The following is a 23520-nucleotide window of genomic DNA, read 5'->3' on the forward strand; positions in this document are numbered from 1 at the left end:
CTTTTCCTTCTGTTTTGTTCTTCCATTAAAAGTTGAATATCCTTTAGGGGCTCATCTTAGCTGTCTTGCTTATCTCTCTCTTTCTCTCTCTCTCTCTCTCTCTCTCTCTCTCTCTCTCTCTCTCTCTCTCTCTCTCTCTCTCTGTCTGGACCACAGACTAATCTCTCTCTCTCTCTCTCTCTCTCTCTCTCTCTTTCTCTCTCTCTCTCTCTCTCTCTCTCTCTCTCTCTCTCTCTCTCTCTCTCTCTCTCTCTCTCTCTCTCTCTCTCTCTCTCTCTCTCTCTCTCTCTCTCTCTCTCTGGACCACAGACTCATCTCTCTCTCCCTCTCTCTCTCTCTCTCTCTCTCTCTCTCTCTCTCTCTGGCCTTGCTCTGGTGGAGGGTGTGCCACTGTGTGTGTGCCATCATGTTAACGTTAGCCTCAGTTAAACCTTGCGACGCCTCATTAGATGAAGCTGTGTTCTGAGGTGTTCTGTGTTCTGAGATGTGTTCTGAGCTGTGTTCTGTGTTCTGAGCTGTGTTCTGAGCTGTGTGCTGAGCTGTGTTCTGCATGTGTTCTGTGTTCTGAGGTGTCCTGTGTTCTGAGCTGTGTTCTGAGCTGTGTTCTGTGCTGTGTTCTGCATGTGTTCTGTGTTCTGAGCTGTGTTCTGAGATGTGTTCTGAGCTGTGTTCTGAGATGTGTTCTGTGTTCTGAGCTGTGTTCTAAGCTGTGTTGTGTTCTGAGCTGTGTTCTGAGCTTATATAGTGCTTTTACTAACTATTATATTTCTCTCTCCTCTGGTCAGGGGCATTGCCGCGTCTGTGCAGTGATAACACTGTATATTGACTGTAGAACGGGAGCTCTCTCTCGCTCTCTCTCTCTCTCTCTCTCTCTCTCTTGCTATATGTTGACTGTATCATGCCCAGCCTCGAGCATCGCTATTATTTAAGAATATGTTGACTGTATGAAAAAAAATGTAATAAAAATTAATATAATTTTTTTTCCCTTTAGGGGGGGGGGGGGGGGGGCTCGCGTTTAAATCTCGCACAGGGCCTCGCATTTCTCCCCAGGCGGCCCTGACTATGCTAGTATAGTAGTATATACTAGCATAGTAGGTAGTAATATAAGCACAGTAGATTACCTAGTAGCAAAGTGCATAATAGTTAGTAGTTTTAATTTCAGATATTGATTGAATAAGTGTGTTTTTAGTCGACAGTGGGCGGGTTTCTGCTGTCCTGGCTGGTGGGAAGTTCATTCCACCATTGTACTCAACTCACCCAACTACTAAAACCAACAAAAAGATGACTCCCCCAAGGTTATTTGTAAGCTAGTAAATTAAATATGAACTGAATAGAAATAAAGAATCCTTTGGTTTTGGATTGGTTCTATTGCACCATGTGATGGTTCTATGTTGGTTCTATGTTGGTGGCGGGTGCGCCGGAACCGTGGGGGTGGCATTCCCGTCGCCGTGCATGGCAGTGTGAGTGGCGCGTGGGCTGTTTGTGTTGTCCTTTGGGTCATGGCGTGCTTTATCGGGGGGTGTGTCTTGATGGGGATGTGGTAGGGATTGATGTGTGGGGTGTTTGGGGGACTGGGCGTTCCGGGGGTGTTCACATGCCTTCGAGCAACATTGTACTATTGTACATATTTGATGCCTATTCCTATGTCTGCACGTTTACGTTGCACTACTATTATTGTCATTTATACCTATTCTTATGTCTGCAATTTATGCATTGTTTTTTATTCAGTCAATTCTGTGCTGATTTTATGCCTATGTTCATTTATACAAATTGCTGTGTGAAAAGTGCTATATAGATAGTTATTCATATTTATTATTATTATATTGTAAAAATGTATGCATTGAAATGTCTGTAGAGTCTCGACGACATTGAAAATGAGGGTGACCTCAATTGTCTTTTCGAGAATAAATAAAGGGTTTGAATGAATGAAGTCAAGTCAAGTCAAGTCAAGAGTTTTATTTGTCACGGCATACGAGTATACAATGAAATGTGGGTGGTCTTGCCCGCAACGATGTGCAAATACAATAGTAATAATATATAATAAAATCCAATAGAACGACATTGTGCAATAGAACAAGTAAACAGAGTAGGGCATATCGGTATATGTACATGAGTTATTTACAGAGCATGGTAGGACATGCTAGGTCCTGTGGTAGTGCAATACACTACCACTGTTATGTCCACCAGTCCCCACCAGACTGGTGGACAAGCTGATCGAGCTAGGCCTGAGCTCCGCCCTGAGCGCCTGGGTACTGGACTTTCTGAGTGAAAGACCCCAGGCGGTCAGGGTGGGGGGTCAGACCTCCAACACCATCACCCTGAGCATCGGGTCCCCCCAGGGCTGTGTTCTAAGCCCCCTGCTGTACTCACTCTACACACACGACTGTGCGGCCAAGTTCAGCTCCAACTCCATTGTGAAGTTCGCCGACGACACGGTGGTGGTGGGGCTGATCTCGGACAACGACGAGAAGGCCTACCGAGAGGACGTTGAGGTACTGGAACGTTGGTGCCAGGACAACAGCCTGCTCCTGAACATTGGTAAAACCAAGGAGCTGATCGTGGATTATAGGAGAGGACAGCAGGAGACACACACACCACTGACGATTAACGGGGCTACCGTGGACAGGGTGAGCAGCTTCAAGTACCTGGGGGTCCACATCTCAGAGGACCTGACATGGTCAACACACATAGACACAGTAGTAAAGAAAGCGAAGCAGCGCCTCTACCACCTGAGACAGTTAAGGAAGTTCAGAGTATCGGGGAAGATACTCCAGTCCTTCTACTCAGGAGCTGTAGAGAGCATATTGACCGGAAACATCACTGCCTGGTATGGGAACAGCACGGCACAGGACAAGAAGGCCCTACAGAGAGTGGTGCGCTCAGCCGAGCGTACCACGGGTATTGCGCTACCTCCCCTGCAGGCTCTATACAACAAGAGGTGCAAATCCAGAGCCTGCAGGATAATGAAAGACCCCCACCACCCCAATAACAGCCTGTTCCAGCTGCTGAGGTCAGGCAGACACCTGCGAACTCCAGCTACTAGGACGGAGAGGCTTAGGCTAAGCTTCTTCCCCCAGGCCATCAGAGCCTTGAACAATGAACATTGAGAGACACAGAAACTGAACTATCCACACACAAGCACATACACGACACGCACGCTGAGCACGCTCACACACTAGCAGCCACTTTAACACTCATGCCGCACACACGCACACTTATGGCCAGAGGAAAGGCCACTTAAAGTAGTATAGCATCAGGAACAGTGTATTGCACTACTAAAGCTACCTAGCATGTCCTATATGCTCTGTAAATACTAATGTACAGATACAGAGATGGCACACCATGTACCTGTTTATTGCACTGTTTTATTGGATTCTATTAATATGTTGTACCACTGTATTTTATTGGATTCTATTATATGTTGTACCACTGTATTGCACATCGTCGCGGGCAAGACCAGCCGCATTTCATTGTATACCTGTATGCCGTGACAATTAAAACTCTTGACTTGACTTGACTTGACTTGTTAGCTACTGTTAGCTAATTAACCTGTGAAGTGAAAAGGTTGCTCTGGAAGGTTGGTGATCTACTTATGTATGGCTGCTCCATCTCCCCATCGCCTGAAGCCTGTCCAACCTGGGTGTATTCAAATGGTAAATGGTGCATTTATATAACAGCTTTTATCCAAAGCGCTTTACAATTTGTTCCTCACGTTTTACCCATTCATTCACACATTCACACACGAGGGTAGAGGTAACCATGCAAGGTGCCAACCTGCTCATCGGGAACAGTTAGGGGTTAAGTGTCTTGCTCAAGGACACTTTGACACACTGCCCGGGATAAGCGGGAATCAAACTGGGAACCTCCGGATTACCAGACAACTGCTCTACCTCCCGAGCCACTGTCGCCCATCATTACTGGACTCTACGCTCTCATTTCTCCTCTACTTTATTGGTCTGGTCTCTTGCAAACCAAACTCCTGCAAACCAAATCACGAGTGAGGAATAAGCTGCCTGAACTGGACAGGCTGGAGAGAGGTGTCACTGAAACCAGCAAATAAAGGTACTTCAAGAAGAAAAGATGTCATACAAATGACATCATCTTCCGATCCTTGACCGGGATGTTCAGTACCATCTGTTCCCTAACGTCCCTCTCTCTCTGCACTAGACTCTAGCACAGAGAGAGAGCAGACAACTGGACAGGTTCCAAGGGTGTTTAATATCAAAAAGGGAGAGTAGTTAGACAAGCGTGAGGTCAAAGACGAGGCCGGGTTCTCAGACGGTGCGTGGGATGATCCGGGAGAATCGTAGTCCGACAGGCGGAGGTTCGTAGACGAGGAGGGCGACACAGACAGTTCACGGGGGGATCCAGGAGCAGGGTGGTCCGACGAGCGAGGGTCATGCATGGGATAGAGGATGAACAATGGGAGGGGAGCCAGGTAGTGGACTAGAGACAAGGGAGGACAGGCGGGGTTAGACACGGCCGGACAGATACAGGAATAAACAGGCTACAAGCAAAAACGATGACTGACTACAACTGAATACAATCTGGCGCCGTCTTGCAGTATGGGCTGGGACAATTTACACTCCCAATGTATCTATTTATTCTTTATTAAATGTCCACTACCGCTCTACCTAATTTTTTCATTTAGCATTTAGTTTTTCTGCATTTTGTACATTTTGTTTTGTATGTTGTATATTTTGTAGTGTTTGGCCTTTACTCTTCTACTTTTTAACCTTTTTTTACTGTATGAAGCACAATCTACGGTCATACAGAACCAGGCATTTCACTATATTGTACATTTGTCACCTTATACATGACAAATAAAACAAATGTGAAACTTGAACTCCCTTAAACTCCTAAAAGTGGTTCTATGTAGCACAACACGCAAGGCTATGATTACACACCAAAGAACCACTTTGGTACAGCTAAGCATCTTCCCTTCTCAGAGTGTACCCTTCAGTCATGTAATTGATTTGGGATTGTGTGTTGGGCATGAAAAAAACCTTTTCCTTTCAATGTAATGTGTAAAGAACGCAGTAATGTTTGAAATACAATCAATTTGAGCTGTTTGAACCCCTTACAGCGGCTGCTACAGAACGCTAAACCTACGTTTACCACATAAGAGGAAATGCACCTCGACACCTATTATCCTAAAATTACCCAAAATGTATCCTGTCAAATCCGACCCCTCGTCAATTCCACCAATTTGCACCAGAGAAAATGACCGGAAAATGATTAGTAGTACATTGTGTTTAGATGGTCTGGTTCACCTTTTAGGATGTGCAGTTCATCTTCCTCCTCCCATTCTCCAACATATTCCATCAGAAATACATTTGACTAAAATACTACGACTGGTTCTATAAGAGCCCAGTGTTCTGTTTCCAGGCAACCAGGAAGTGGCCCGGCCAGCTGCCACTGTCTCTCTACTTCCTGTGAGCTAAACTATATCTAATCTAGACGGTGTAAAACATTCTGAGGTCGATGCAAAACGCTTATCCCTTCATTTAGTTTCCCTTAAAATGTTGGACGGGAGTCTTATTACCTGGGGACGTCTGGTGATTTGTAACGTGCCGTGCCTATAACGTACACGTAATAAAAGGCTTTGGAGAAGATTTAGCACAAATGATCTACTGTGTTCTGATAAAGACAGAGGAGAGGACCCCTGATAATACTGAGACTAATAATAGTCATTTCAGGGAGCGCCTATAAAACTGGCGTCCTAGTGCAGAGAGAAAACTGTTGCCGCCCTGCTTTCTTTTTACTCCTACGTCTGGTGTCTGAGGTTCAACCACTAAACCACCAGAGGGAAAGAAAGCAACTGGTCTGGTGGTAGAAGTGACAAATGTATGCCTTGCTGTGCTGTGGCCTTGTCTCCACTAGCCCGGGTTTAGCCGTGCTGTGGCCTTGTCTCCACTAGCCCGGGTTTAGCCGTGCTGTGGCCTTGTCTCCACTAGCCCGGGTTTAGCCGTGCTGTGGCCTTGTCACCACTAGCCAGGGTTTAGCCGTGCTGTGGCCTCGTCTCCACTAGACCGGGTTTAGCCATGCTGTTGCCTTGTCTCTACTAGCCAGGGTTTAGCCGTGCTGTAGCCTTGTCTCCACTAGCCAGGGTTTAGCCATGCTGTGGCCTTGTATCCACTAGCCAGGGTTTATCCGTGCTGTGGCCTTGTCTCCACTAGCCAGGGTTTAGCCGTGCTGTGGCCTTGTCTCTACTAGCCAGGGTTTAGCCATGCTGTATCCGTGTCTCCACTAGCCAGAGTTTAGTCGTGTTGTGGCCTTGTCTCCACTAGCCAGGGTTTATCCATGCTGTGGCCTTGTCTCCACTAGCCAGGGTTTAGCCGTGCTGTGGCCTTGTCTCTACTAGCCAGGGTTTAGCCATGCTGTATCCTTGTCTCCACTAGCCAGAGTTTAGTCGTGTTGTGGCCTTGTCTCCACTAGCCAGGGTTTATCCGTGCTGTGGCCTTGTCTCCACTAGCCAGGGTTTAGCCGTGCTATGGCCTTGTATCCACTAGCCAGGGTTTAAAGTAGCCATGCTGTGGCCTCATCTCCACTAGCCAGGGTTTAGCCGTGCTGTGGCCTTGTCTCCACTAGCCAGGGTTTAGCCGTGCTGTAGCCTTGTCTCCACTAGCCAGGGTTTAGCCGTGCTGTGGCCTTGTCTCCACTAGCCAGGGTTTAGCCGTGCTGTTGCCTTGTCTCTACTAGCCAGGGTTTAGCCATGCTGTGGCCTTGTCTCCACTAGCCAGGGTTTAGCCGTGCTATGGCCTTGTCTCCACTAGCCAGGGTTTAGCCGTGCTGTAGCCTTGTCTCCACTAGCCAGGGTTTAGCCATGCTGTATCCTTGTCTCCACTAGCCAGAGTTTAGTCGTGTTGTGGCCTTGTATCCACTAGCCAGGGTTTAGCCATGCTATGGCCTTGTCTCCACTAGACAGGGTTTAGCCGTGCTATGGCCTTGTCTCCACTAGCCAGGGTTTAGCCGTGCTGTAGCCTTGTCTCCACTAGACAGGGTTTAGCCATGCTGTGGCCTTGTATCCACTAGCCAGGGTTTAGCCATGCTATGGCCTTGTCTCCACTAGCCAGGGTTTAGCCGTGCTGTGGCCTTGTCTCCACTAGACCGGGTTTAGCCGTGCTGTGGCCTTGTCTCCACTAGCCATTGTCTTTAGAACCTGGCCAAACCTGGCTGGACCCTGGCTGAGACAGCCACCTTTCACAACCTGGCCAGACCTCGCTGGGACTGTTGTATCATTGGTGTGGATTTTGAAAGGTTGCCTAGCAAAACCGAACCATACCATACCAAACCTGGCCATGGCTAGGCCAAGCCAGGCTGAATATACAGTAGCTAATGGAGACAAGGCATTAGAAATTAAAACATCATGAAGTTGGATTGTGATGTAGACGTCCCAACTGACCAGTATGAGTTGCTATTGCAACGACCAGGACCCCACCAGCTTCCCACTTGCAAACACCGGAGGTACCGCTGCCGGGAATTGAACCTGGATCTCTACACTGCCAGCTGCCCCTGAATTGATATTTCTATATTATTACTCATAGTCAGGACAAGGTTGGGTATGTATGCCGTACATCCCACCCCCTTAACCATTCTCTATTTATCTCTCTCCATACCATTAGAAAAACATGTGTAAAACACACATTTTCCGTGGTATTGTTATCAACTTTGGACCTGTACTAGATAAGACTCCAGGCTATGGCCTCATTGTGTTTTCCAGCTCATACCTCTCAGCTGGAACCTGTAAGAGGCATCTGCAAAACAATTCAGACGTAAGTAAAAAAAATAAATAAATAAAAAGTTTTATACAAGATACAAGATATAACAAGTGTGTGTTCAAACCTCTGTAACTTTATTACAGTAGCACTCAGAGTGGTTCAGAATGAAAATTCTGAATGTTTCCTTTAGAAAGAGGCCAGACTCATGCATGTGCTATATGGTTCAAGATTAGCTTTCATTTTACTTTGGGTATGCAATCGACAGGCGTTTTATGCAAAATGTGCAGGACTGTTAAGAGGTTAAACATTATTATATGAATGAATGAATTGATGAATGAATGAATGAATTAATGAATGAATGAATGAATGAATGAATGAATGAATGAATGAATGAATGAATGAATGAATGAATGAATGAATGAATGAATGAATGAATAAATAATTCTCCACATTCCTTGTTAAAGTTAGAGGTTATATGTAGGATTGCAAGTAACTGTCTAACTGTACACAACTGTTTCCACTGACTGTACATAACTGTTTCCACTAGAGGGCGCTATAGGCGGAGCCGCTAATGCTACCGCCAGGTAGAGGGTATTTAAGAAGATGTCTCCTCCCCCTCTATCTCTTCCCCATCTACCTCTCACGGAGAGGAGACCTCATGTGCTGCTGTACTATGAACCAATGTAAATAATAAACCACGCCGATTAAGGGCTCAAGGTAGAAACCATGCCTCATGACTATTATTATTGTCGCCCCATAGCCAATTCTGTCAACATTCCTCCAAACAAATCACAATATCAAGCTCCGTCAAACATAACAATCATAATGAAAAAGAAATTATAAACAATAGTTAGTTGTTAGTTGACATGTTCAAAAAAGGAGTAGAGGGAAGCCAAGCTTATTGATCCCTACCCCTACATTTAAATTTTTTTTTCCATAAATGTTACTTGATATAACATAATTTAGTATAATACATTATATAATATATTTTTACTATAGTACAAAAAGAAAAAACTTGAGTCACTTGACAGCAGTAAATACAAACACAACATTACATAACACAATATAACATAACTTCGTTGATCCGCAGTACTCAAGGTTATATTTCTCTAATGTGTATCTTTTAAGCTGCTTTTTAAATTGTGCAATATGTTAACTCATTTTGATGTATTCAGGTAAGTTATTCCACAACTTCACTCCACAAACAGATATGCACATGCTTTTCAGCGTAGTGTGTACCATTGGTTGTTTAAGATTCCCTCTCCCTCTTAAGTTATATTCTCCTTCCCTGTCTCTGAACCATCTTTGAATGTTGCCTGGGATTAATTTATATCTGGCTTTGTATACAATGAGAGCAGTTTTGAAATCAACTAGGTCCATACATTTCAATGTGTGTAGCTTTAGAAATAAGTTATTGGTATGTTCATAATATCCTACATTGTTGACTATTCGTATTGCTTTTTTTTGCATGGTGCATATTGGCTGTAGAGTGCTTTTGTAGGTATTATCCCACACCTCCGCACAGTAGTTCATATATGGAAGAGCGTACAGTACAGTGTATACAGTGTTTTTTGGTTTAGAATGTGTCTTATCTTACTTAAAACTCCAAAACTCATCATGGTGTGGTGTCTCATTAGTGAATGTTAAACTGCAGGTTAAACTGCAGATATCCACCTTCAGTCTGAGGGGATTTTCAACCATTTGAGTTGAACAATTCTACACCCACAGCCCTTTTGTGGATCAGTCTACCATTGCAGGGTATCTTAACAGATGATTTCGTGTAATAACACTGTCATATTGTCAATTCACATTGTGCAATGACCTGTACAAGTCTACTAGCGTTAAAATAAATGATCATATTCTCCTTTTCAGCTTTCTTTTTTGCATTCATTGTATCCATGGTATAGCCTACTGTTATTACACATGGCTCTAAACTACTCAGGCAGTAAGGGTGGCCTGGATGGGGAAGCACCAGTCGACCAGGGTCACGGTTTGCTAAAAACTTGGTATTTCATGTATAAATCCACCTATGGACCTCACGCCCCGCTTTAAGTCCTGTTTGCAAACAGCCTGAAATTATCCTGATCCTGCATCATAGCTTTAGGTTTGCCTCTCACTACAGAGATGAGGAGCAGAGAAAGAGCCATGTTTGTGTAAAGTCACTGTACCTCTGGCTGTACTTGCTGTCACACACCATCCTGTAGGCTGATTAAGGATTACATCACGCGCAGGAGTGGTTTGTGAAAAATAAACCATGCCTAGGGGTGGTCGTTAGACCCCCCTAGGCATGGTTTATTTTTCACAAATCACGACTGCAAGTGGTGTAATGCTTTTATACAACTGCCACATTCATCCAACCGTATTGCTATACAATAAACACACATTAATCGAAGATTTATTGAAAAAAACATCCGCCACAAAAAGTAGTTCCCACAACAACAAAAAAGAGAAATTGCCTCCATGTGGAAGCAGCTCGGAAGTGCATCCAACCAACTAACACATCCAACTGTCTTTCAACTAAGACATCCAACCAACTAACACATCCAACTGTCTTTCAACTAAGACATCCAACCAACTAACACATCCAACTGTCTTGCAACTAAGACATCCAACCAACTAACACATCCAACTGTTTTTCAACTAAGACATCCAACCAACTAACACATCCAACTTTTCATTAGTTTTTAATTATGAAGTTAGCGGTTGTTATTGGAATGATTGATTGATTGATTGATTGATTGATTGATTGATTGATTGATTGATTGAAAATGTTATTACCAGATGCAGAATGGGTACAATACAGTACGGCTCAATACACACAATTGTTAAGGGGATGCAGACCTACTTTCTATAGAACTTCATTCTTAGATGCTTCTATAGAAAGTAGGTAAAACAAATTAAAACGTTTTCTTTGCCCTATAGGGAAAAAAAAGTTTTCTTCGCCCTATTTTTTTATTTATTTTTTTAAACCTACTTTAGAGGGCCTAAACTTAACCAGTTGGAAACCAGGCGTACAGTAATACAATTAGCAATCAATCAATCAATCAATCAATTCAATAGGCCATGCTCACTTAAAACAGCGCAGCACTCAGCTGCTTCTATGTCTCTCAGTCCTCCGCCGTTGCAGACAGGAGTGTGTGTGTGTGTGTGTGTGTGTGTGTGTGTGTGTGTGTGTGTGTGTGTGTGTGTGTGTGTGTGTGTGTGTGTGTGTGTGTGTGTGTGTGTGTGTGTGTGTGTGTGTGTGTGTGTGTGTGCACGTGTGCGTGTGCGCGTGTGTGGGTGTGCCAGACAGTGTACGCGAGTGAGTGAGCTCTGCAGGGGCAAGGAAGAAATTCTTTTAAAAAAAAATTGCAAATAATCAATCAATCAATCCGCGATTTGATTTTTCTTTTGTTCCACAATGACTCATGACCCATAGATTACACAATCCAACATTGTGTAAGAGACTAAGACATTCGCCGTGACAGAATCGGTTATTATTTAGTCGTTATGACGCTATCAACATATATATTTGTAAAGATTATTGTCCGCCATCTTGTTTTTGTTTTTAAATTGCACGCGGAGTGATAGTGTTTCGGTTGTGGGCGGGTCCTGGGACCAAGAGCGTGGAATTGTGACAGATACATACGTGTAAATTGACTGTTTCAGAATCGAGATATTTGCATGCCGTTGTATAAATCAACTTAAAGCTGCAGTATATGCAACTTCTGAGAAAATAGCAAGAGAGAGTTTACCTGCCCAGCAGACCACCACGTGTCCCACGTCAAAAAGTACACTGTGCAAAACCACCTGCCAATCAGAGGCTGTTTTTTTAACCCTTTCACTACCACACTACAGAAGGTTAACACTTTGACTACCACACTATAGAAAGTGTTAACCTTCTGTAGTGTGGTAGTGAAAGGGTTAACGTAAGGTTATGTATATAACCAAGTTCTGTGAGTTATGGTGACGCTCAGCATCAAACTGCACTGTACTTCACTTCGTGCACGAGCACTGAATAAAAAATTCCACCATGTACCTTTACATCCCAACATTTGTCTGGCCACACCCCCATCCGCTTACCTTCATAAGCAGGTGTGTGGTCACCTACTCGCCTCCTTCCCAAACTTTCACCACAAGGCGAGATCAAGGGCCGCAGCGGCGTCTGATGCTGAGCGTCACCATAACTCACAGAACTTGGTTATATACATAACCTTACGTTCTGTTTCGTTATGGATCTCGCTCAGCATCAAACTGCACAAGGGAGGCTGAGCGAGAGCCATAGCCCGACAAATGTACCCCGCTGAGGCCCCCCACAACCATCAGACCGGGGAGGACCGAGCCCCCCCGACCCTCCCTAATGGAGGATACCCCCCCTATTGGAGGCTTACGGGAGGGAGACGGATCCGACCGTGCGAAGAGGAACTCAAGCAACTCAACGCACAGGGTGAGCAGACCGTGGCTTGACCCCACGACTACACACACGCACAACCCGCATGCCACCAGGGAACGAACGGAAGGAACAACCTCGTTACTGCCCCCAAAATCACGGGGTCAAGAGCAAACCCAACCCCGTGGCAAGGCTGTAGCAGCGGAGCGCGATGGAAGACCCAGACCCACTGAAGGGACTGGATCCCCTGGAAAAAGGGGGCCCGGAGAGGTCAATGACGCCAGGCATCAAGACCCCACCAGGCGGTCACTTAGTGACACCGCCCCCCACATCGCCAGCGTATTCGGATAAGGCCCCTCCTTGAGCGAGCCCTTTCCCCCCAATAGTACACCGCCTGGCACACTGACTCTGAAACACAGGCAGTCAGCATGGCCGTAAGCACTCAAAAAGGTTAACCAACGGAAGCAGGCAGCGCACCGGGGAAACCAGGCAGCAGGCTGTAACCTGAGCCTGGAGCACTGCGGACGAGACAGGCACCAAAGGAGTCAGCTGAAAACAGCCCCCCCCCGGCGGAAGGGGCGTATGCTGGCGTTGTTGGTCACCATGACAAAGCCTCCATTAAAAAAAACCCACCCAGAGGGGTCGAGGCAGAGAAGGCTGACATGATTGGCAGACGTCATGAACGTGCAGGGGCACACTCAACCGGGCAACCTGGGAGTTGACACTGCCCCAACATACCAGGGAATCAACCACCCTCTTGGTACAGACGGTGGTTGTTCCTATAACCCCTCAAGAAAAACTCCAAAACACACCTGCGGGTATACACCAGCTATACCGCAGTACAAGCGTTTCAGTTTCCAAAAGGGTTATCCCAGGCCTACGGTATCAACGAAACTTTACTTCGGACCGGGCCCGGCCGCTCGGGAAGCACAGGGTTACCAGAGGAGGTCCAAAGACCACCCCAACAGCCCCCTCTTCGCCATGCGTGAGAGAGGAGCAAAGAAAAGAGAACCAGCCCCTTATGATAGTGCAGAGTACAACATGAACCCAACAAGGGTCTCCATAACGCCTAACCTTGCGACACCCGGGCCGACCCGGCATTTTTCCCCCTGAAAAAAACCCAAGTCCCTCAGGGTATCAGAACAGCAGATCTGCATCCCCGGCGGACAACGGGATAACTGACCTGGACCAGCATGACCAGAACCAGTCCCGTGCCCTAACCACGCCGACATGCCTACTCCAGGAGAAGGGGCAGATATGCGTGTTGATCTAAAACATGAAAAGAGGGCGCCACCCAGACGGGCCGGTTTGAACCGTGCTCGGTGGCCCACCCCAAGGGGCGTGAGACCCCTCTACCTATGTTCTGATCTATTCCGTTAACATCCCCCAGATATGAACGAGAATCCGTCGAGACCCAGTAACAGGCTCTCGCAAGAGGAAAAAACCCCATCCCAGTTGCTTTATAAAAACGCTGTTTCAATCAAGTCAAGTCAAGTCAAGAGTTTTAATTGTCACGGCATACAGGTATACAATGAAATGCGGGTGGTCTTGCCCGCAACGATGTGCAATACAGTGGTACATATAATAGAATCAAAAGAAGGAAACAACATTGTGCAGTAACAGGTAGCAGGTAACATGGATTGACATCTCGGTATCTGTACATAGTTATTTACAGAGCATGTGGGACATGCTAGTTAGCTTTGGTAGTGCAATACACTGTTCCTGTTATTCTAATTTAAAGTGTCCTGTCCTTTGGCCATAAGTGTGCGTGTGTGCGACATGAGTGTGTGCCCGCTCATGTTAAAGTGTTAAGTGGCTGCTCGTGTGTGAGCGTGCACAGTGTGCGTGTCGTGTGTGTGTTCATGTGTGCTTGTGTGTGGACAGTTCAATGTTCTGAGCACTCAATGTTCATTGTTCATGGCTCTGATGGCCTGGGGGAAGAAGCTGAGCCTAAGCCGCTCTGTCCTAGTAGCTGGGGTTCGCAGGCGTCTGCCTGACCTCAGCAGCTGAAATAGGCTGTTATTGGGGTGGTGAGGGTCTTTCATTATCCTGCAGGCTCTGGATTTGCACCTCTTGTTGTATAGAACCTGCAGGGGGGGTAGTGCAATACCCGTGGTATGCTCGGCTGAGCGCACCACTCTCTGTAGGGCCTTCTTGTCCTGTGCCGTGCTGTTTCCATACCAGGCAGTGATGTTTCCGGTCAGGATGCTCTCTACAGCTCCTGAGTAGAAGGACTGGAGTATCTTCCCCGATACTCTGAACTTCCTTAACTGTCTCAGGTGGTAGAGACGCTGTTTTGCCTTCTTTACTACTGTGTCTATGTGTGTTGACCATGTCAGGTCCTCTGAGATGTGGACCCCCAGGTACTTGAAGCTGCTCACCCTGTCCACGGTAGCCCCGTTAATCATCAGTGGTGTGTGCGTCTCCTGCTGTCCTCTCCTATAATCCACGATCAGCTCCTTGGTTTTACCAATGTTCAGGAGCAGGCTGTTGTCCTGGCACCAGCGTTCCAGTACCTCAACCTCCTCCCGGTAGGCCTTCTCGTCGTTGTCCGAGATCAGCCCCACCACCACCGTGTCATCTGCGAACTTCACTATGGAGTTGGAGCTGAACTTGGCCACACAGTCGTGTGTGTAGAGTGAGTACAGCAGGGGGCTCAGAACACAGCCCTGGGGGGACCCGATGCTCAGGGTGATGGTGTTGGAGGTCTGACCCCCCACCCTGACCGCCTGGGGTCTTTCGCTCAGAAAGTCCAGTACCCAGGCGCTCAGGGCGGAGCTCAGACCTAGCTCGATCAGCTTGTCCACCAGTCTGGTGGGGACTATGGTGTTGAACGCTGAGCTGTAGTCAATGAACAACAGTCTCACATAGCCCCCCTTCTGACGGTCAAGGTGCGAGAGGGTGCTGTGCAGTACCTGGGAGACCGCGTCGTCGGTGGACCTGTTTGTCCTGTATGCAAATTGCATAGGGTCCATATCACTGGGGAGGGAGGCACAAATGTGGTCCTTGACCAGCCTCTCGAAACATTTCATGACCACAGAGGTGAGTGCCACCGGTCTGTAGTCATTTGGACATGCTGGGGAGGGTTTCTTCGGCACAGGGATGATGGTAGACATCTTGAAGCAGGCAGGGACCACTGACTCCGCCAGTGATTGATTAAATATGGCGGTGAACACAATAACAAGCAACCAAGGCGTACTAGCCACCCGCATGATTCTTATCAGAAACACCCCGAGCTAGCACCATGCATGCGTCGGGACACAAAACACATCAATGAACAGTCTAACCAGACCCCCCATTGAACCCTCAAGGCGCCTGGGAGAACGACAAGAAGGGTGTGGTGCTTCATATACTCCACACTCTTTTATTAAAAAAGAAAGAAACACCGACTGACATGAATCCCACTTGACACAGCTGAGGATAAAAACTGTTTACATTTTTATATCCCGTCATCCCCACCACAGAGGATAGATGGAACTCCCCAGAGAGACTTCCCATGTGAGCCATAGATTGAAAAAGCCATGGTAATCTTGAGTCATGTGACCAACCGACTCAAGTTACACATATATCGAGCGTAGTGGAACCGTAATTCCTACGCTCTATCCCGACACTTTGACAATAACAGACCTTACATACGGGTCAAACTCACGGAAGCCATCGTCAAATAGCAACGTGCGTAGTGACGTGTGCTATGACGGGGGGAAACCCAAGACTCAACGCCTGTTAATAGGTGCAGAGTCAGGGAAACCCTTTCCCCTCCCCCTCCCTGCCAAGCCGCCTAACAGCTTGGCCCCGACTGGACTAACAAGAGAGTAATAAACCCCCTGACCAATCAGAAGAGGGAAGGAGGGGTTTATCCGGTACCCCCTCACAAGCCCAGCCCTTGCATACAACAACAACTTTAGCCATATGATACCTTTAGTAGCAATGCTAATGAATAGCGCAAGCTAATACAATGCACGCTAACCACAGACAATCTGTGAACAGGGTTTATAACAAGACCAAGTCGTGTGTGTGTGTGAATCCTACACCCATCCATGTTGTAACACAGAAAAAACACTGATAGAGAGAGAGAGAACGGCTGAGCCGTGGTACGTGTCCATACGAGCATTACTGCAAACCCAACACAACAGTGTTGTAGCTCAACATCACTGTGTAAGCAACAGAACATACAAGTAGCCTCTACCTTTATGTGGAGATTCAGGCCGAGGCAGAAAAAACCCTTTTTCAACCGAGTGTAGGCTGCAGGCCTTGCTTAAGCTCTTAACATGAACGTAACCCTCCTATCAACCCATACTAGTGAAGATTCACACGTTGCAACCCCATCATATGTTTGGTGAATAAACACACAGTTTGTTAACAAAAAATACAGTCCCCCTTTAGAGGGACTCTTTATTTTCGAACAAAATCATATTATGGTGGGCCGGGAAGGGAACAGAGAGGACCGCAAGGGAAAAAAGTCACTGGGTCCTAGCGACGCCTGCCGCGAGCCGCTTGGGATTTGCCACCACGGGGAGCACCGGAGGGACGGTAAACAATCGGCGGCTGGTCTCGACGGTCCCTACCGTCGCCTCCGGGCGTAGATGGGCCGGCTGTAGCGGAGGCGCCCTCTCTCCTCCTGGCCTTCTTCTTCGAAGGACCAGCAGTGGCGGTGGTGGCAGCAGCGGCCACGGCGGAAGTTGATCGACGACGTGGCAGCCGTCTGACTCCACCGGCGACATCGGGAGGGGGAAAATGAGGCTGGAGCACGGAGCGCTCCTCCTGCATCTCTCTGCACGTCGAGGTCATCAACTGCAGGGCCTTCCCGAATAGTCCAGCATCGGAGAGGGGTGCCGTCAGAAGTGGAACTCTCTTCTTCTCCGGCACACAAGCCTGCTCCAGCCAAAGGTGGCGCTGGACCAGAGTTGCCAGGGCGCGCACTTTCCCAGCGGCTATAGCCTGTGGCTGAGTCAGATGCAGGATAGCTCCTGCCGCCTGGGAGAGCTGGTCATGTTGTACATCACTCCGCTCCATGCCGCCCGTCAATATCCCGGACATGAATCTTGCCAGCTGCGCGATGTTAGACGCGGCAGCTAGAGATTGTGTTCCGGAAATAAATGACTGGTCACTCCAGTATGCCAACCGCCTCGCCGATTTCCCTTGGGGAACCGGCTTCCGTAAAGGCTCCCACACCACTTCCGGACAAAGGAGCGCCGCCATCGGCCTATCAAGCCGTGGCACGCCCTCCTTCATACCGTCGACCAAACCCGCCACCCGCGTGACTTGCACGTAGGCAGGAGTAAGGCCTATGATGTGGGAGACCATCTGGCCCTGACGGACATAGGCCGCCATTGAGGGGGAAAATGGGTAGACAACGTCCACCCCTCTCACCGGGCGACGCTGCCATAGATGACCTATGAGATCATCAGGGACAGGAACAGGCAGTGGCTGCGGCAGCGGCACGCCGTTTGCGACTGCCGCCGCTGCCATGAGCTCGGGGAACAAAGAATGCAGTTCCCCCTGCAGACTTTCCTCCACCGAGCCCGCATCCCTCACATACAGCAGGCTGCTACTGGTCAAGGAGCCACACTCCGATGTGGCTGATAGCAGGGCATCCCGCCGACGAGTCAGAGGTTCTTCCCCAACGTCTTCAAACGAGGCGCCCCAAGGAGACATCTCACCCCCCTCCAGTGTTACCTGGACGGGCGGGATACCTGTCTCCACCGAGCCTTCAAATAAGAACCCGTCCGCCTCTATCATGTAGTCCTCTGTTTCCATCGGGCATGTAGAGGCCGACGCATCCTCACCTGGTTCCAGCAACTCACCAAAACCGGGCCGTTCGCGTCTGCAAGCCAAAAGTTTGCATCTCAAATCCCCTGCAACCAAGGGAACTGGCCGCCCAACAGCGGACGATTCCTCGGAAACAGAGGAACCAGAGCCGGAACCAGGCCATCGCACAGGCGACGTCACCGGTGCACCAGCTCCTTGGAGAGGCAAACTACCGATCGGACGCCTACCGGGCATGGCTGCCGACCACGAGAGAGGTCTCAGCCCCGCTCCAAGACGCACGACGGAGGCGGAAATGGAGAACCGCTGGTGAAGAGTAGCGTTGCGAACACGACTCTCCGGAGTAGACATTATGACTTAGTTTTTTCTATCGAAAATATGAGAGAAGAAAAAAATAAGCACAATGTAAACACGTCTCAACTTTCTTCAGCTAACAACCTCATCAAGTGGGGATCTACCGAAGGCACTTCATTGTGGTAAAGTGAAGAAGGAGGCGAGTAGGTGACCACACACCTGCTTATGAAGGTAAGCGGATGGGGGTGTGGCCAGACGAATGTTGGGATGTAAAGGTACATGGTGGAATTTTTTATTCAGTGCTCGTGCACGAAGTGAAGTACAGTGCAGTTTGATGCTGAGCGAGATCCATAACGAAACAGAACCTTCTGTAGTGTGGTAGTGAAAGGTTAACCTTCTGTAATGTGGTTGTGAAAGGGTTAACCTCTTGCACCCGACGGGACCGGTAAATCAATATTTTTTAGACTGTTGTATAAAAGTTGCGATTTTAATTTTAAAATTTTTAAGTATTAACATCATAAACATGTCACAACATCATGTAGAATGTATATTATCATCAATATGTTAGTTTAGCAATAGGTTAAAAGCGTCATTAGATAGATTTAACCTTTCGATTTGGTCAAGTCTATTCCGAGAGGGCGACCATTTTGGACATTTTGAACCATATAATAGACATCGCTAGCTGTCGATCAGCGTTGGAATTTTTCAAAACGACACTTCCTGTACATTTCTATGGGGTTCAAGGTTCAAAGTTCTGTATGGATTATTTAAATAACTGTTCATATTCGGGATAATTATACCACAAAAGGTAACGTTTTTGACAAATATTGAAACACAGTTAGTTTCTCCTCCCTATTGTTAGCATGTAGCGACAATTAGATCTGAAATTAGTTTAAAAATGGTTGCACTGTAGTGAAAATAAAAAAGTACAGTAGATTACAGTAGATTTCATTATCTGTTCTTATGCACGCCTGGTGATACTAAATACAAATTGAACTCGGGTATTTGAAAGATAATATATGTATGGGCTTCCGGTTTGACTTCAGCATGTAGTAGTCACGTCGGTCATGAGCTCCGTTCCTGTTCATTTTTATTTTGCTTCAAAATCCACTTTTTACAACACTAATGTGTTTAAACCTCGACGTATATATTAACTAAGATCTTCTACTAACTATATCAACAGAAAGAATCAAGATGGCATCAAAGAAAGACCATGTAAAGAAACGCGGAGCAGACAATCTAACGGCAGAGCCTGTGGAGACGCGCTCCGTGCGGGCACGGGCAGGCGAGTTCGAGAATAAAACAACCGATAATATCATCTCTTCCACCGCTCCCGCAACCTCACCAGAGACAGACATGGAGTATACATCATCCGATTTTGAGTCTCTGGCTAATCTGATAAAGAACTTGACCGACAAAGTAAAGATCTTAACCGACAAGGTTGACAAGCTTGATGATAAGATTGATAAGGTTGACGCCAAGGCTGATAAGGCTGACGTTAACGCTGATAAGGCTGATGTTAAGGCTGACGCTTTCAAGGTATCTATCGAAGCTAAATTCGAAGAATTTAAAGCAGCGGCTGCAGTACAGACCGAGCGCATTATTGCAGCGTGGGCGAATATACACTGAAATTCGCTGAGGGCGATAAGGCTCTACATGACAATATCGCGGAACTAGCGGTGAAGATAGAAGAGGCTGACAAGAAACGTTTGCATAAGATACTTGACAACAACGAGAAAACAACGGATAGGTTGTTTGAAATCGAACGTCATTCCCGTAGATTTAATATCCGTATAGTGGGATTGGATGAATCAGTCAAATGCACAGACGACTCGTTCGTGACAGTGTTAGCTGAAATTCTAGGTTCAGATATCCTCCCTACAACGCCGACAGTGGATCAACGCTACAGAATCGGCACCCGAGACTACAACAGCAACAAAGCGAGGGTGATCATTGCTAGCCTGCGTAAAACTGAAATAAGAGATACGATTATCAGGGATGCACGAAAGAAGTGGGGAAAACTGCTATACAACGGGAAACAAGTGTTTTTCTACGAGGATATGTGCAGGGAGGCTATAACCCTACGAGCCCGTTACAAGGATATGATGCCTCAGCTCTTTGAGAAAAAATTCCGTCCTATCCTACGTTATCCAGCTAATCTTTCCATTGTGGAGGAAAATGGAAAAAGGTTCTGGCTCCGTTCGCCTGAAGAGGCAGAAGAATACATGAAGAAACCACAACGTGGATGACAAGTTTATTCATCTTTTTTTTTATCTATGTTGGATAACTTTGCTATGGCTCGGACACCAAAAACGGCATCAAACAAGCTTTTGACAACATTGAGGTATAAATAGTTTAATACGAAACGCTAGACACTATATTTATAGATTTATGGTTTTGTGCAGGTCATGATTTGATGTCGACATTTTGGAACATTCTGGATTTTTTAGAACGCTCTGTGTCATATTGGAATATACTGGAATACACTGGAATGATATTACTCTATGGCATGAAGAATGCCCTGGAATATAAACAACAGCTTTCCACAAGTCATGATCGGTTACTAACATTCTGGAATACACTGGACTTTTTCAATGAAGGCCCTGGAACAATAACATCAGTATGTGACCTGCACATGAACCAGATATGGAAGAACAACAACCTTCATAACGGATTAATGCCCACCCTTGTCGGGGGACGAACTGCATACAAGTATTTAAAAACCTCCTTTTCATCTAGATGTGTAAGCTTGGCAAAGTTATTTTAAAATTTAAGCAGTTGTTCCCTAATTTTTGGAATTTCTATAATCTAGTTCTAAACATCTTTCTTTCTTTTTCTCTGTTTCTGAAATGTTCTAACCTATACATGTTAGTAGAAGGTTTAAATTAGTATACTAATTGAGGCATATTTTTCATTTTATTTTATTACATTAACGGCAGAGTGGCTAGGCCACGGGTGACATTCTATTAAATTAGAATTAAAAGTTTTAGATCCTATGGCAATTTGCATAGGAAAGTTAAGGATAAATGGCTCATTCTGGGCTAACCGGTGGTGTAAGGGAGGGTGGAGTTGTACGCGAAGGGGGTGTCAAAGGAACACAGGTACCTTGTACGGCTCTTTAAGGGAGGGGGGTTCAGGGGATTATATGTATATATGTATGTTTTTAACCTCGGTTCTCAACAGGACCTCAATAATTGGATATATATCCATTGTGAATTCGTACTCCAGACGAATTACAAACAAGTACACAACAACTTGTATAGATTATGGCTAGTTTGAATATAATGATTTGGAATACTGGGGGAATAAACAAACAACATAAACACAAAAGCGTGCTCACACTGATGAAAAACAAACAGGTTGATGTGGCTCTTTTAAGCGAAACGCACCTTTTAGTGGAAGACAAAGTAATGCTAGCGGACAACATATATCATAACATTAGCCACTCTTCCTTTGGAACGAGATCCCGTGGAGTTGCTATAGTCGCGAAACGGAAGTTGAATATTGAATTGCAGGAAGTATGGTCTGATACAGATGGTCGGATAACCATAGCTAAAATTGTATACAGTAACAGGAAAATAGCGTTGGTAGCGGCATATGCCCCAAATCTTTACGAGGCTAACTTCTACGCTACACTCACCAGAACAATGTTAAACCTTCCTGAATACCCATTTATAATTGGCGTGGATTTTAATGCCATTTGGGATCCCGGGATGGATAAATCGTATCCCACCATTTCCAATGATCAGAAAAATGCAGCTAATGCACTAAAGGATTGGTCTAAGAATACAGGTGTAAATGACCTATGGCGATCACTCAACCCAACGGCCCGAGAGTACTCTTGTGGATCTACAAGACACAAGACATTCTCCAGAATAGATTATGTTTTTGCATCCCCTAGACCATAGGTGTCAAACTCACGGCCCGCGGGCCAAATCCGGCCCGCCACGTCATTTGATGTGGCCCCCCAAGAGCTCAGGTAAAAAAAAAAAAAAAAAAAAAAAAAAAAAAAAATTTTTACATTAATATTGGGTTAAAAAATAGCAGTGTTAAAATAATTGTGGGTTAATGCGTTAATAAAGCTTTAACTTTGACAGCCTTAGTTATTACACATTCTTACACATACATGTATGTTGAACATCTGAGGTAACAAAGGAAAAAAGCCAAAAGCACTTACTCCTCAGACATTCTTTGACAATTTTACAGCCCAAAATACAAAAAAGATCCAGGCGGAATAGGTAACAAAGGGTTGAAGAAATATTGTCTGAACTGTCAGATGCAAACTGGCTGTGTGACATAACCGAGCATCTCGCTCAATTGAATAAGAAGCTGTAGGGACGCAAACAAATCCCACCCAAAATTTGACCAATATAGTTGTGAACTGAGACAACCCTTATTTTGTTATTTTTGAGTACAGTTACAGTTGTGTGTTCATGCAGACACATAATAGCAATTTCATTACGAATTGAAAATGGGGGACCCTGATGTAAACAAGTCGAAAGTCTTTCTCTGGTCTGCATCCCCTTAACAATTGTGTGTATTGAGCTGTACTGTACTGTACCCATTCTGCAATCTGTTAATTAAAGTTAATTAAACTATCTTCCATTAGTTGGATGTATGGCCTCTGCAAGGTTGTGTGCAGCCATTTGTTTTTGTAACATCTGCTACATCTGTCCCACGTGTTCTTTGCAGCTCACAGTTGTTAGTTCTGCCCCTCTTGACTGTGACAAAAAGGTTTTGAACAAACTTAATGTCATAGCTTGTATTTGATGATATTCTTCTTTGTTATTTACTTGAATGGTTTGATCATTGATTGGTGGAGTAATATGGGGTTCTGATAAACTAAAATTATTTGTTAAAATAACATAAGCTAACATATATTTTTACATTTATGCAAATTAATATCCAATATGTATAACTTGAATAAGTAATAAATACAGAAACACCATGTTTAACAATATGTAAATGTGTAGCTACATTTATTTTACATTACATTAACATTTATACGGTCTTTGGCCCTTTGAGGGCAACCATAATGCTGATGTGGCCCTCTGTGAAAATGAGTTTGACACCCCTGCCCTAGACTATTTGATAACTATGACGTGGAAATGGTTCCCAATGCACTATCAGATCACAGCTATTTACTCCTAAAAGGATCATTTGGTATACTGTCATCCCGAGCCCCAAGATGGCGATTTAACTCGATATTGCTGAAAAACAATGAATTCATTACACAATTCAAAGAAGCACTTGTTGAATTCCTGCTGGAGAATGCGGAATCGGTACAGGACCCCAGAATATTATGGATGTCGGTAAAGGGATTTATCAAGGATTTCACAGCGGTATTTTCCTCCAAACTACGCAAGAATC

The sequence above is a fragment of the Notolepis coatsorum genome (genome assembly GCF_963971535.1).
Source record: "Notolepis coatsorum genome assembly, chromosome: 1".
NCBI lineage: Eukaryota > Metazoa > Chordata > Actinopteri > Aulopiformes > Paralepididae > Notolepis > Notolepis coatsorum.